This window comes from Hyla sarda, unplaced genomic scaffold (genome assembly GCF_029499605.1).
Source record: "Hyla sarda isolate aHylSar1 unplaced genomic scaffold, aHylSar1.hap1 scaffold_1567, whole genome shotgun sequence".
Classification (NCBI taxonomy): Eukaryota; Metazoa; Chordata; class Amphibia; order Anura; family Hylidae; genus Hyla; species Hyla sarda.
In genome coordinates this window covers 28,175-40,959 of record NW_026608203.1, presented here as the reverse complement: position 1 = coordinate 40,959, position 12,785 = coordinate 28,175, and the positions used below count along the sequence as shown (strand labels likewise).

At 46.5% G+C, this 12,785-nt stretch overlaps 6 non-coding genes across 6 annotated transcripts; all 6 read left to right on the top strand.

Annotated features, from left to right (window-relative positions):
• Positions 1-428: 428 nt before the first annotated feature.
• Positions 429-619, top strand: LOC130310238 (U2 spliceosomal RNA). The gene has a single exon (XR_008858772.1). It is a non-coding gene; the product is annotated as a U2 spliceosomal RNA (small nuclear RNA).
• A 2,099-nt stretch (positions 620-2,718) lies between these two features.
• On the top strand, positions 2,719-2,909 carry LOC130310223 (U2 spliceosomal RNA). The gene has a single exon (XR_008858758.1). It is a non-coding gene; the product is annotated as a U2 spliceosomal RNA (small nuclear RNA).
• Positions 2,910-5,000: 2,091 nt separating this feature from the next.
• On the top strand, positions 5,001-5,191 carry LOC130310237 (U2 spliceosomal RNA). The gene has a single exon (XR_008858771.1). It is a non-coding gene; the product is annotated as a U2 spliceosomal RNA (small nuclear RNA).
• A 2,093-nt stretch (positions 5,192-7,284) lies between these two features.
• LOC130310236 (U2 spliceosomal RNA) lies at positions 7,285-7,475 on the top strand. Its single transcript, XR_008858770.1, has one exon. It is a non-coding gene; the product is annotated as a U2 spliceosomal RNA (small nuclear RNA).
• Positions 7,476-9,555: 2,080 nt separating this feature from the next.
• Positions 9,556-9,746, top strand: LOC130310234 (U2 spliceosomal RNA). Its single transcript, XR_008858768.1, has one exon. It is a non-coding gene; the product is annotated as a U2 spliceosomal RNA (small nuclear RNA).
• A 2,093-nt stretch (positions 9,747-11,839) lies between these two features.
• On the top strand, positions 11,840-12,030 carry LOC130310233 (U2 spliceosomal RNA). The gene has a single exon (XR_008858767.1). It is a non-coding gene; the product is annotated as a U2 spliceosomal RNA (small nuclear RNA).
• Positions 12,031-12,785: the final 755 nt, after the last annotated feature.

The following is a 12,785-nucleotide window of genomic DNA, read 5'->3' as shown; positions in this document are numbered from 1 at the left end:
CCCACACAGGTAAGTCCAATGGGGTGCAGGCATGTCCTCTATGCTTACAGCTTCCCGTGGGTGTTGGTTTGATACCGTTTGGGGACAGCCAAGGAGGCATCTGCAGGCAACAAAGGTAGGTGTGTGCTTGTGTGTGTGTTTCCTATGCAGATCCTAAGCCCAGTGTCACATGCAAGTAGGAGGAGTAAGAAGGGTTCCTGGCAAATCCGGGTTATGGATTGCATTTAAAAAGGCCCCGTGGGAGTGCAATGGGCCCCTGTCTTGCTGCTTAGCAATAATGGTATGGGTTTAGGTTCTGCTGTGTGTACTGGTGGTTGACTGCCCCCCAGCCCAGAGTGTGCATGGAAAATTGTCTGGCAGCCTCCCTGACAGCAAGCAGTGATAGTGCCCATGAAGGGCACCTTGTTGGGCCCGCCCCTTTCACGGTTATCGCTTCTCGGCCTTTTGGCTAAGATCAAGTGTAGTATCTGTTCTTATCAGTTTAATATCTGATACGTCCCCTATCTGGGGACCATATATTAAATGGATTTTTGAGAACGGGGGCCGATTTCGAAGCTTGCTTCCGTCGCCCTATGCATTGACCCGATATGGCAGTATCTTCGGGTACAGTGCACCACCCCCTTACAGGGTTAAAAAGAAAGATTCCTACTTTCATTGCTACCTGCTTGCTGGCTAGCCAGCTAGCCAGCCCTGTGGGCCTTGCTGCTGCTGCAGCCAAAAAACAAAAGGTGGTGCTGCTGCTGCTGCTTCTGCTGCTTCTGCTTCTGCTTGTGTCTGGCCGCTGTTGGAGCGTCCAGGCACAGGACTTCTGCTGCTGCTGACTAAATGGCCTCCTTAATTGGATCATTTGAGTAGCCAGCACACCTGTGCAGGTAGGGCATGACATGATAGGCAGCTGCCTTGATAGCGGGTGGGTGCTGAATGTTCCTAATTGACAAAATAAGATTAATGCTTATGAAGAAATATAAAATCTCATCCCTTCCCCAATATCGCGCCACACCCCTACCCCTTAATTCCCTGGTTGAACTTGATGGACATATGTCTTTTTTCGACCGTACTAACTATGTAACTATGTAACATAACATGGGGGGGGGGGGGTCTCCTGGCTGTTCACACAGGTGTGTCATTGCTGTACATTGACCATGCATTGCTTCTGTGGTATTGCAAAGGCAAAGACAAATGCTTCCAGCCATCCATTGCACTAATGGATTGGTCATCAGCTGGCTGTCTATGTCCCGCATCAATATAGACCAAAGTACAGAGGGTTAGGCTATGCTATTGTGCACCTACCTGATGCATCAGAAGGTGCGAGGCCCTTGCTAAATTCTGTGCACAGACTTTGAGATCTATACTTTAGACTGTATCTAAACCTGCTCCAACATGGACTGACATTCTGGCCTACTTTCAGCCGATGCGACTTGTCTGTCTCTGAACAGTCGCTTTTTATGTATTCAGCACCTATGTATAATGTTGTAAAAATGCTCTAGAAGCTAAAGTCGCAGAAATGTCACACATATTTGGCCTGCAACTTTCTGTGCGACAAATTCAGACAGGAAAAATCAGTATAAATCCTTAGAAAATTATCCCCCAGTGTCTCCATCTGCTGGCGGTATTGAATAAGCATTGCTGCACTGATGGGGTATGCATTAGACGAAAAAAAAGAAGAAAAAGAAGAATAATACGCCCAGAAAAGAGGCGAAAAGGAGAAAAACGTAAAAAAACGTGAAAAAAAAGTAAGAGGAAGAGAAGGGAAAAAAAGGTGGAAATGGGTTTAAAAGTGATTTCGGCGGAGAAATATATATATATATATATATATATATATATATATATATATATATATATATACGCGCACACACACACATATATATAAACGTATTCTCCGTTGAGATATTGCAGCCGCTGCTGTGTCCAGGCCCAGGAGCCTTAGCACTGTGCTGTGATGTCACTCAATACCACTGACATCACTAGGTGTAAACAACATCTCTCCTTTGCTGTGTATGTGACTATGGAGCTGTTTGGTGATGTCGTCTATTATGGCCTTCATAGAAGCAACAGGAGATTGTTGCATCCATCTAGAACCCTCAGAACTACAGTGCTATGATGTCACTCACTTCCACAGGCCTTGCAGAGTGTAAACAACAACAACCCAGCTTTGTTGTGTATGTAACCATAGGGATTTGTGATGTCACCTAGAACCTTCACAGCAGCGACAGCTTTATGAGGAGCATCAGCACTGCTCTGCCTGAGCAGAACCATCACCGCCATAGGTTGTCAAATAACCCGGGTTTAACCCACACAGGTAAGTCCAATGGGGTGCAGGCATGTCCTCTATGCTTACAGCTTCCCGTAGGTGTTGGTTTGATACCGTTTGGGGACAGCCAAGGAGGCATCTGCAGGCAACAAAGGTAGGTGTGTGCTTGTGTGTGTGTTTCCTATGCAGATCCTAAGCCCAGTGTCACATGCAAGTAGGAGGAGTAAGAAGGGTTCCTGGCAAATCCGGGTTATGGATTGCATTTAAAAAGGCCCCGTGGGAGTGCAATGGGCCCCTGTCTTGCTGCTTAGCAATAATGGTATGGGTTTAGGTTCTGCTGTGTGTACTGGTGGTTGACTGCCCCCCAGCCCAGAGTGTGCATGGAAAATTGTCTGGCAGCCTCCCTGACAGCAAGCAGTGATAGTGCCCATGAAGGGCACCTTGTTGGGCCCGCCCCTTTCACGGTTATCGCTTCTCGGCCTTTTGGCTAAGATCAAGTGTAGTATCTGTTCTTATCAGTTTAATATCTGATACGTCCCCTATCTGGGGACCATATATTAAATGGATTTTTGAGAACGGGGGCCGATTTCGAAGCTTGCTTCCGTCGCCCTATGCATTGACCCGATATGGCAGTATCTTCGGGTACAGTGCACCACCTCCTTACAGGGTTAAAAAGAAAGATTCCTACTTTCATTGCTACCTGCTTGCTGGCTAGCCAGCTAGCCAGCCCTGTGGGCCTTGCTGCTGCTGCAGCCAAAAAACAAAAGGTGGTGCTGCTGCTGCTTCTGCTGCTTCTGCTTCTGCTTGTGTCTGGCCGCTGTTGGAGCGTCCAGGCACAGGACTTCTGCTGCTGCTGACTAAATGGCCTCCTTAATTGGATCATTTGAGTAGCCAGCACACCTGTGCAGGTAGGGCATGACATGATAGGCAGCTGCCTTGATAGCGGGTGGGTGCTGAATGTTCCTAATTGACAAAATAAGATTAATGCTTATGAAGAAATATAAAATCTCATCCCTTCCCCAATATCGCGCCACACCCCTACCCCTTAATTCCCTGGTTGAACTTGATGGACATATGTCTTTTTTCGACCGTACTAACTATGTAACTATGTAACATAACATGGGGGGGGGGGGGGGTCTCCTGGCTGTTCACACAGGTGTGTCATTGCTGTACATTGACCATGCATTGCTTCTGTGGTATTGCAAAGGCAAAGACAAATGCTTCCAGCCATCCATTGCACTAATGGATTGGTCATCAGCTGGCTGTCTATGTCCCGCATCAATATAGACCAAAGTACAGAGGGTTAGGCTATGCTATTGTGCACCTACCTGATGCATCAGAAGGTGCGAGGCCCTTGCTAAATTCTGTGCACAGACTTTGAGATCTATACTTTAGACTGTATCTAAACCTGCTCCAACATGGACTGACATTCTGGCCTACTTTCAGCCGATGCGACTTGTCTGTCGCTGAACAGTCGCTTTTTATGTATTCAGCACCTATGTATAATGTTGTAAAAATGCTCTAGAAGCTAAAGTCGCAGAAATGTCACACATATTTGGCCTGCAACTTTCTGTGCGACAAATTCAGACAGGAAAAATCAGTATAAATCCTTAGAAAATTATCCCCCAGTGTCTCCATCTGCTGGCGGTATTGAATAAGCATTGCTGCACTGATGGGGTATGCATTAGACGAAAAAAAAAGAAGAAAAAGAAGAATAATACGCCCAGAAAAGAGGCGAAAAGGAGAAAAACGTAAAAAAACGTGAAAAAAAAGTAAGAGGAAGAGAAGGGAAAAAAAGGTGGAAATGGGTTTAAACGTGATTTCGGCGGAGAAATATATATATATATATATATATATATATATATATATATATATACGCGCACACACACACATATATATAAACGTATTCTCCGTTGAGATATTGCAGCCGCTGCTGTGTCCAGGCCCAGGAGCCTTAGCACTGTGCTGTGATGTCACTCAATACCACTGACATCACTAGGTGTAAACAACATCTCTCCTTTGCTGTGTATGTGACTATGGAGCTGTTTGGTGATGTCGTCTATTATGGCCTTCATAGAAGCAACAGGAGATTGTTGCATCCATCTAGAACCCTCAGAACTACAGTGCTATGATGTCACTCACTTCCACAGGCCTTGCAGAGTGTAAACAACAACAACCCAGCTTTGTTGTGTATGTAACCATAGGGATTTGTGATGTCACCTAGAACCTTCACAGCAGCGACAGCTTTATGAGGAGCATCAGCACTGCTCTGCCTGAGCAGAACCATCACCGCCATAGGTTGTCAAATAACCCGGGTTTAACCCACACAGGTAAGTCCAATGGGGTGCAGGCATGTCCTCTATGCTTACAGCTTCCCGTGGGTGTTGGTTTGATACCGTTTGGGGACAGCCAAGGAGGCATCTGCAGGCAACAAAGGTAGGTGTGTGCTTGTGTGTGTGTTTCCTATGCAGATCCTAAGCCCAGTGTCACATGCAAGTAGGAGGAGTAAGAAGGGTTCCTGGCAAATCCGGGTTATGGATTGCATTTAAAAAGGCCCCGTGGGAGTGCAATGGGCCCCTGTCTTGCTGCTTAGCAATAATGGTATGGGTTTAGGTTCTGCTGTGTGTACTGGTGGTTGACTGCCCCCCAGCCCAGAGTGTGCATGGAAAATTGTCTGGCAGCCTCCCTGACAGCAAGCAGTGATAGTGCCCATGAAGGGCACCTTGTTGGGCCCGCCCCTTTCACAGTTATCGCTTCTCGGCCTTTTGGCTAAGATCAAGTGTAGTATCTGTTCTTATCAGTTTAATATCTGATACGTCCCCTATCTGGGGACCATATATTAAATGGATTTTTGAGAACGGGGGCCGATTTCGAAGCTTGCTTCCGTCGCCCTATGCATTGACCCGATATGGCAGTATCTTCGGGTACAGTGCACCACCCCCTTACAGGGTTAAAAAGAAAGATTCCTACTTTCATTGCTACCTGCTTGCTGGCTAGCCAGCTAGCCAGCCCTGTGGGCCTTGCTGCTGCTGCAGCCAAAAAACAAAAGGTGGTGCTGCTGCTGCTTCTGCTGCTTCTGCTTCTGCTTGTGTCTGGCCGCTGTTGGAGCGTCCAGGCACAGGACTTCTGCTGCTGCTGACTAAATGGCCTCCTTAATTGGATCATTTGAGTAGCCAGCACACCTGTGCAGGTAGGGCATGACATGATAGGCAGCTGCCTTGATAGCGGGTGGGTGCTGAATGTTCCTAATTGACAAAATAAGATTAATGCTTATGAAGAAATATAAAATCTCATCCCTTCCCCAATATCGCGCCACACCCCTACCCCTTAATTCCCTGGTTGAACTTGATGGACATATGTCTTTTTTCGACCGTACTAACTATGTAACTATGTAACATAACATGGGGGGGGGGGGGGGGGTCTCCTGGCTGTTCACACAGGTGTGTCATTGCTGTACATTGACCATGCATTGCTTCTGTGGTATTGCAAAGGCAAAGACAAATGCTTCCAGCCATCCATTGCACTAATGGATTGGTCATCAGCTGGCTGTCTATGTCCCGCATCAATATAGACCAAAGTACAGAGGGTTAGGCTATGCTATTGTGCACCTACCTGATGCATCAGAAGGTGCGAGGCCCTTGCTAAATTCTGTGCACAGACTTTGAGATCTATACTTTAGACTGTATCTAAACCTGCTCCAACATGGACTGACATTCTGGCCTACTTTCAGCCGATGCGACTTGTCTGTCGCTGAACAGTCGCTTTTTATGTATTCAGCACCTATGTATAATGTTGTAAAAATGCTCTAGAAGCTAAAGTCGCAGAAATGTCACACATATTGGCCTGCAACTTTCTGTGCGACAAATTCAGACAGGAAAAATCAGTATAAATCCTTAGAAAATTATCCCCCAGTGTCTCCATCTGCTGGCGGTATTGAATAAGCATTGCTGCACTGATGGGGTATGCATTAGACGAAAAAAAAGAAGAAAAAGAGGAATAATACGCCCAGAAAAGAGGCGAAAAGGAGAAAAACGTAAAAAAACGTGAAAAAAAAGTAAGAGGAAGAGAAGGGAAAAAAAGGTGGAAATGGGTTTAAAAGTGATTTCGGCGGAGAAATATATATATATATATATATATATATATATATATATATATATATACGCGCACACACACACATATATATAAACGTATTCTCCGTTGAGATATTGCAGCCGCTGCTGTGTCCAGGCCCAGGAGCCTTAGCACTGTGCTGTGATGTCACTCAATACCACTGACATCACTAGGTGTAAACAACATCTCTCCTTTGCTGTGTATGTGACTATGGAGCTGTTTGGTGATGTCGTCTATTATGGCCTTCATAGAAGCAACAGGAGATTGTTGCATCCATCTAGAACCCTCAGAACTACAGTGCTATGATGTCACTCACTTCCACAGGCCTTGCAGAGTGTAAACAACAACAACCCAGCTTTGTTGTGTATGTAACCATAGGGATTTGTGATGTCACCTAGAACCTTCACAGCAGCGACAGCTTTATGAGGAGCATCAGCACTGCTCTGCCTGAGCAGAACCATCACCGCCATAGGTTGTCAAATAACCCGGGTTTAACCCACACAGGTAAGTCCAATGGGGTGCAGGCATGTCCTCTATGCTTACAGCTTCCCGTGGGTGTTGGTTTGATACCGTTTGGGGACAGCCAAGGAGGCATCTGCAGGCAACAAAGGTAGGTGTGTGCTTGTGTGTGTGTTTCCTATGCAGATCCTAAGCCCAGTGTCACATGCAAGTAGGAGGAGTAAGAAGGGTTCCTGGCAAATCCGGGTTATGGATTGCATTTAAAAAGGCCCCGTGGGAGTGCAATGGGCCCCTGTCTTGCTGCTTAGCAATAATGGTATGGGTTTAGGTTCTGCTGTGTGTACTGGTGGTTGACTGCCCCCCAGCCCAGAGTGTGCATGGAAAATTGTCTGGCAGCCTCCCTGACAGCAAGCAGTGATAGTGCCCATGAAGGGCACCTTGTTGGGCCCGCCCCTTTCACGGTTATCGCTTCTCGGCCTTTTGGCTAAGATCAAGTGTAGTATCTGTTCTTATCAGTTTAATATCTGATACGTCCCCTATCTGGGGACCATATATTAAATGGATTTTTGAGAACGGGGGCCGATTTCGAAGCTTGCTTCCGTCGCCCTATGCATTGACCCGATATGGCAGTATCTTCGGGTACAGTGCACCACCCCCTTACAGGGTTAAAAAGAAAGATTCCTACTTTCATTGCTACCTGCTTGCTGGCTAGCCAGCTAGCCAGCCCTGTGGGCCTTGCTGCTGCTGCAGCCAAAAAACAAAAGGTGGTGCTGCTGCTGCTTCTGCTGCTTCTGCTTCTGCTTGTGTCTGGCCGCTGTTGGAGCGTCCAGGCACAGGACTTCTGCTGCTGCTGACTAAATGGCCTCCTTAATTGGATCATTTGAGTAGCCAGCACACCTGTGCAGGTAGGGCATGACATGATAGGCAGCTGCCTTGATAGCGGGTGGGTGCTGAATGTTCCTAATTGACAAAATAAGATTAATGCTTATGAAGAAATATAAAATCTCATCCCTTCCCCAATATCGCGCCACACCCCTACCCCTTAATTCCCTGGTTGAACTTGATGGACATATGTCTTTTTTCGACCGTACTAACTATGTAACTATGTAACATAACATGGGGGGGGGGGGGGGGGTCTCCTGGCTGTTCACACAGGTGTGTCATTGCTGTACATTGACCATGCATTGCTTCTGTGGTATTGCAAAGGCAAAGACAAATGCTTCCAGCCATCCATTGCACTAATGGATTGGTCATCAGCTGGCTGTCTATGTCCCGCATCAATATAGACCAAAGTACAGAGGGTTAGGCTATGCTATTGTGCACCTACCTGATGCATCAGAAGGTGCGAGGCCCTTGCTAAATTCTGTGCACAGACTTTGAGATCTATACTTTAGACTGTATCTAAACCTGCTCCAACATGGACTGACATTCTGGCCTACTTTCAGCCGATGCGACTTGTCTGTCGCTGAACAGTCGCTTTTTATGTATTCAGCACCTATGTATAATGTTGTAAAAATGCTCTAGAAGCTAAAGTCGCAGAAATGTCACACATATTTGGCCTGCAACTTTCTGTGCGACAAATTCAGACAGGAAAAATCAGTATAAATCCTTAGAAAATTATCCCCCAGTGTCTCCATCTGCTAGCGGTATTGAATAAGCATTGCTGCACTGATGGGGTATGCATTAGACGAAAAAAAAGAAGAAAAAGAAGAATAATACGCCCAGAAAAGAGGCGAAAAGGAGAAAAACGTAAAAAAACGTGAAAAAAAAGTAAGAGGAAGAGAAGGGAAAAAAAGGTGGAAATGGGTTTAAAAGTGATTTCGGCGGAGAAATATATATATATATATATATATATATATATACGCGCACACACACACATATATATAAACGTATTCTCCGTTGAGATATTGCAGCCGCTGCTGTGTCCAGGCCCAGGAGCCTTAGCACTGTGCTGTGATGTCACTCAATACCACTGACATCACTAGGTGTAAACAACATCTCTCCTTTGCTGTGTATGTGACTATGGAGCTGTTTGGTGATGTCGTCTATTATGGCCTTCATAGAAGCAACAGGAGATTGTTGCATCCATCTAGAACCCTCAGAACTACAGTGCTATGATGTCACTCACTTCCACAGGCCTTGCAGAGTGTAAACAACAACAACCCAGCTTTGTTGTGTATGTAACCATAGGGATTTGTGATGTCACCTAGAACCTTCACAGCAGCGACAGCTTTATGAGGAGCATCAGCACTGCTCTGCCTGAGCAGAACCATCACCGCCATAGGTTGTCAAATAACCCGGGTTTAACCCACACAGGTAAGTCCAATGGGGTGCAGGCATGTCCTCTATGCTTACAGCTTCCCGTGGGTGTTGGTTTGATACCGTTTGGGGACAGCCAAGGAGGCATCTGCAGGCAACAAAGGTAGGTGTGTGCTTGTGTGTGTGTTTCCTATGCAGATCCTAAGCCCAGTGTCACATGCAAGTAGGAGGAGTAAGAAGGGTTCCTGGCAAATCCGGGTTATGGATTGCATTTAAAAAGGCCCCGTGGGAGTGCAATGGGCCCCTGTCTTGCTGCTTAGCAATAATGGTATGGGTTTAGGTTCTGCTGTGTGTACTGGTGGTTGACTGCCCCCCAGCCCAGAGTGTGCATGGAAAATTGTCTGGCAGCCTCCCTGACAGCAAGCAGTGATAGTGCCCATGAAGGGCACCTTGTTGGGCCCGCCCCTTTCACGGTTATCGCTTCTCGGCCTTTTGGCTAAGATCAAGTGTAGTATCTGTTCTTATCAGTTTAATATCTGATACGTCCCCTATCTGGGGACCATATATTAAATGGATTTTTGAGAACGGGGGCCGATTTCGAAGCTTGCTTCCGTCGCCCTATGCATTGACCCGATATGGCAGTATCTTCGGGTACAGTGCACCACCCCCTTACAGGGTTAAAAAGAAAGATTCCTACTTTCATTGCTACCTGCTTGCTGGCTAGCCAGCTAGCCAGCCCTGTGGGCCTTGCTGCTGCTGCAGCCAAAAAACAAAAGGTGGTGCTGCTGCTGCTTCTGCTGCTTCTGCTGCTTCTGCTTCTGCTTGTGTCTGGCCGCTGTTGGAGCGTCCAGGCACAGGACTTCTGCTGCTGCTGACTAAATGGCCTCCTTAATTGGATCATTTGAGTAGCCAGCACACCTGTGCAGGTAGGGCATGACATGATAGGCAGCTGCCTTGATAGCGGGTGGGTGCTGAATGTTCCTAATTGACAAAATAAGATTAATGCTTATGAAGAAATATAAAATCTCATCCCTTCCCCAATATCGCGCCACACCCCTACCCCTTAATTCCCTGGTTGAACTTGATGGACATATGTCTTTTTTCGACCGTACTAACTATGTAACTATGTAACATAACATGGGGGGGGGGAGGGGTCTCCTGGCTGTTCACACAGGTGTGTCATTGCTGTACATTGACCATGCATTGCTTCTGTGGTATTGCAAAGGCAAAGACAAATGCTTCCAGCCATCCATTGCACTAATGGATTGGTCATCAGCTGGCTGTCTATGTCCCGCATCAATATAGACCAAAGTACAGAGGGTTAGGCTATGCTATTGTGCACCTACCTGATGCATCAGAAGGTGCGAGGCCCTTGCTAAATTCTGTGCACAGACTTTGAGATCTATACTTTAGACTGTATCTAAACCTGCTCCAACATGGACTGACATTCTGGCCTACTTTCAGCCGATGCGACTTGTCTGTCGCTGAACAGTCGCTTTTTATGTATTCAGCACCTATGTATAATGTTGTAAAAATGCTCTAGAAGCTAAAGTCGCAGAAATGTCACACATATTTGGCCTGCAACTTTCTGTGCGACAAATTCAGACAGGAAAAATCAGTATAAATCCTTAGAAAATTATCCCCCAGTGTCTCCATCTGCTGGCGGTATTGAATAAGCATTGCTGCACTGATGGGGTATGCATTAGACGAAAAAAAAGAAGAAAAAGAAGAATAATACGCCCAGAAAAGAGGCGAAAAGGAGAAAAACGTAAAAAAACGTGAAAAAAAAGTAAGAGGAAGAGAAGGGAAAAAAAGGTGGAAATGGGTTTAAAAGTGATTTCGGCGGAGAAATATATATATATATATATATATATATATATATATATACGCGCACACACACACATATATATAAACGTATTCTCCGTTGAGATATTGCAGCCGCTGCTGTGTCCAGGCCCAGGAGCCTTAGCACTGTGCTGTGATGTCACTCAATACCACTGACATCACTAGGTGTAAACAACATCTCTCCTTTGCTGTGTATGTGACTATGGAGCTGTTTGGTGATGTCGTCTATTATGGCCTTCATAGAAGCAACAGGAGATTGTTGCATCCATCTAGAACCCTCAGAACTACAGTGCTATGATGTCACTCACTTCCACAGGCCTTGCAGAGTGTAAACAACAACAACCCAGCTTTGTTGTGTATGTAACCATAGGGATTTGTGATGTCACCTAGAACCTTCACAGCAGCGACAGCTTTATGAGGAGCATCAGCACTGCTCTGCCTGAGCAGAACCATCACCGCCATAGGTTGTCAAATAACCCGGGTTTAACCCACACAGGTAAGTCCAATGGGGTGCAGGCATGTCCTCTATGCTTACAGCTTCCCGTGGGTGTTGGTTTGATACCGTTTGGGGACAGCCAAGGAGGCATCTGCAGGCAACAAAGGTAGGTGTGTGCTTGTGTGTGTGTTTCCTATGCAGATCCTAAGCCCAGTGTCACATGCAAGTAGGAGGAGTAAGAAGGGTTCCTGGCAAATCCGGGTTATGGATTGCATTTAAAAAGGCCCCGTGGGAGTGCAATGGGCCCCTGTCTTGCTGCTTAGCAATAATGGTATGGGTTTAGGTTCTGCTGTGTGTACTGGTGGTTGACTGCCCCCCAGCCCAGAGTGTGCATGGAAAATTGTCTGGCAGCCTCCCTGACAGCAAGCAGTGATAGTGCCCATGAAGGGCACCTTGTTGGGCCCGCCCCTTTCACGGTTATCGCTTCTCGGCCTTTTGGCTAAGATCAAGTGTAGTATCTGTTCTTATCAGTTTAATATCTGATACGTCCCCTATCTGGGGACCATATATTAAATGGATTTTTGAGAACGGGGGCCGATTTCGAAGCTTGCTTCCGTCGCCCTATGCATTGACCCGATATGGCAGTATCTTCGGGTACAGTGCACCACCCCCTTACAGGGTTAAAAAGAAAGATTCCTACTTTCATTGCTACCTGCTTGCTGGCTAGCCAGCTAGCCAGCCCTGTGGGCCTTGCTGCTGCTGCAGCCAAAAAACAAAAGGTGGTGCTGCTGCTGCTTCTGCTGCTTCTGCTTCTGCTTGTGTCTGGCCGCTGTTGGAGCGTCCAGGCACAGGACTTCTGCTGCTGCTGACTAAATGGCCTCCTTAATTGGATCATTTGAGTAGCCAGCACACCTGTGCAGGTAGGGCATGACATGATAGGCAGCTGCCTTGATAGCGGGTGGGTGCTGAATGTTCCTAATTGACAAAATAAGATTAATGCTTATGAAGAAATATAAAATCTCATCCCTTCCCCAATATCGCGCCACACCCCTACCCCTTAATTCCCTGGTTGAACTTGATGGACATATGTCTTTTTTCGACCGTACTAACTATGTAACTATGTAACATAACATGGGGGGGGGGGGTCTCCTGGCTGTTCACACAGGTGTGTCATTGCTGTACATTGACCATGCATTGCTTCTGTGGTATTGCAAAGGCAAAGACAAATGCTTCCAGCCATCCATTGCACTAATGGATTGGTCATCAGCTGGCTGTCTATGTCCCGCATCAATATAGACCAAAGTACAGAAGGTTAGGCTATGCTATTGTGCACCTACCTGATGCATCAGAAGGTGCGAGGCCCTTGCTAAATTCTGTGCACAGACTTTGAGATCTATACTTTAGACTGTATCTAAACCTGCTCCA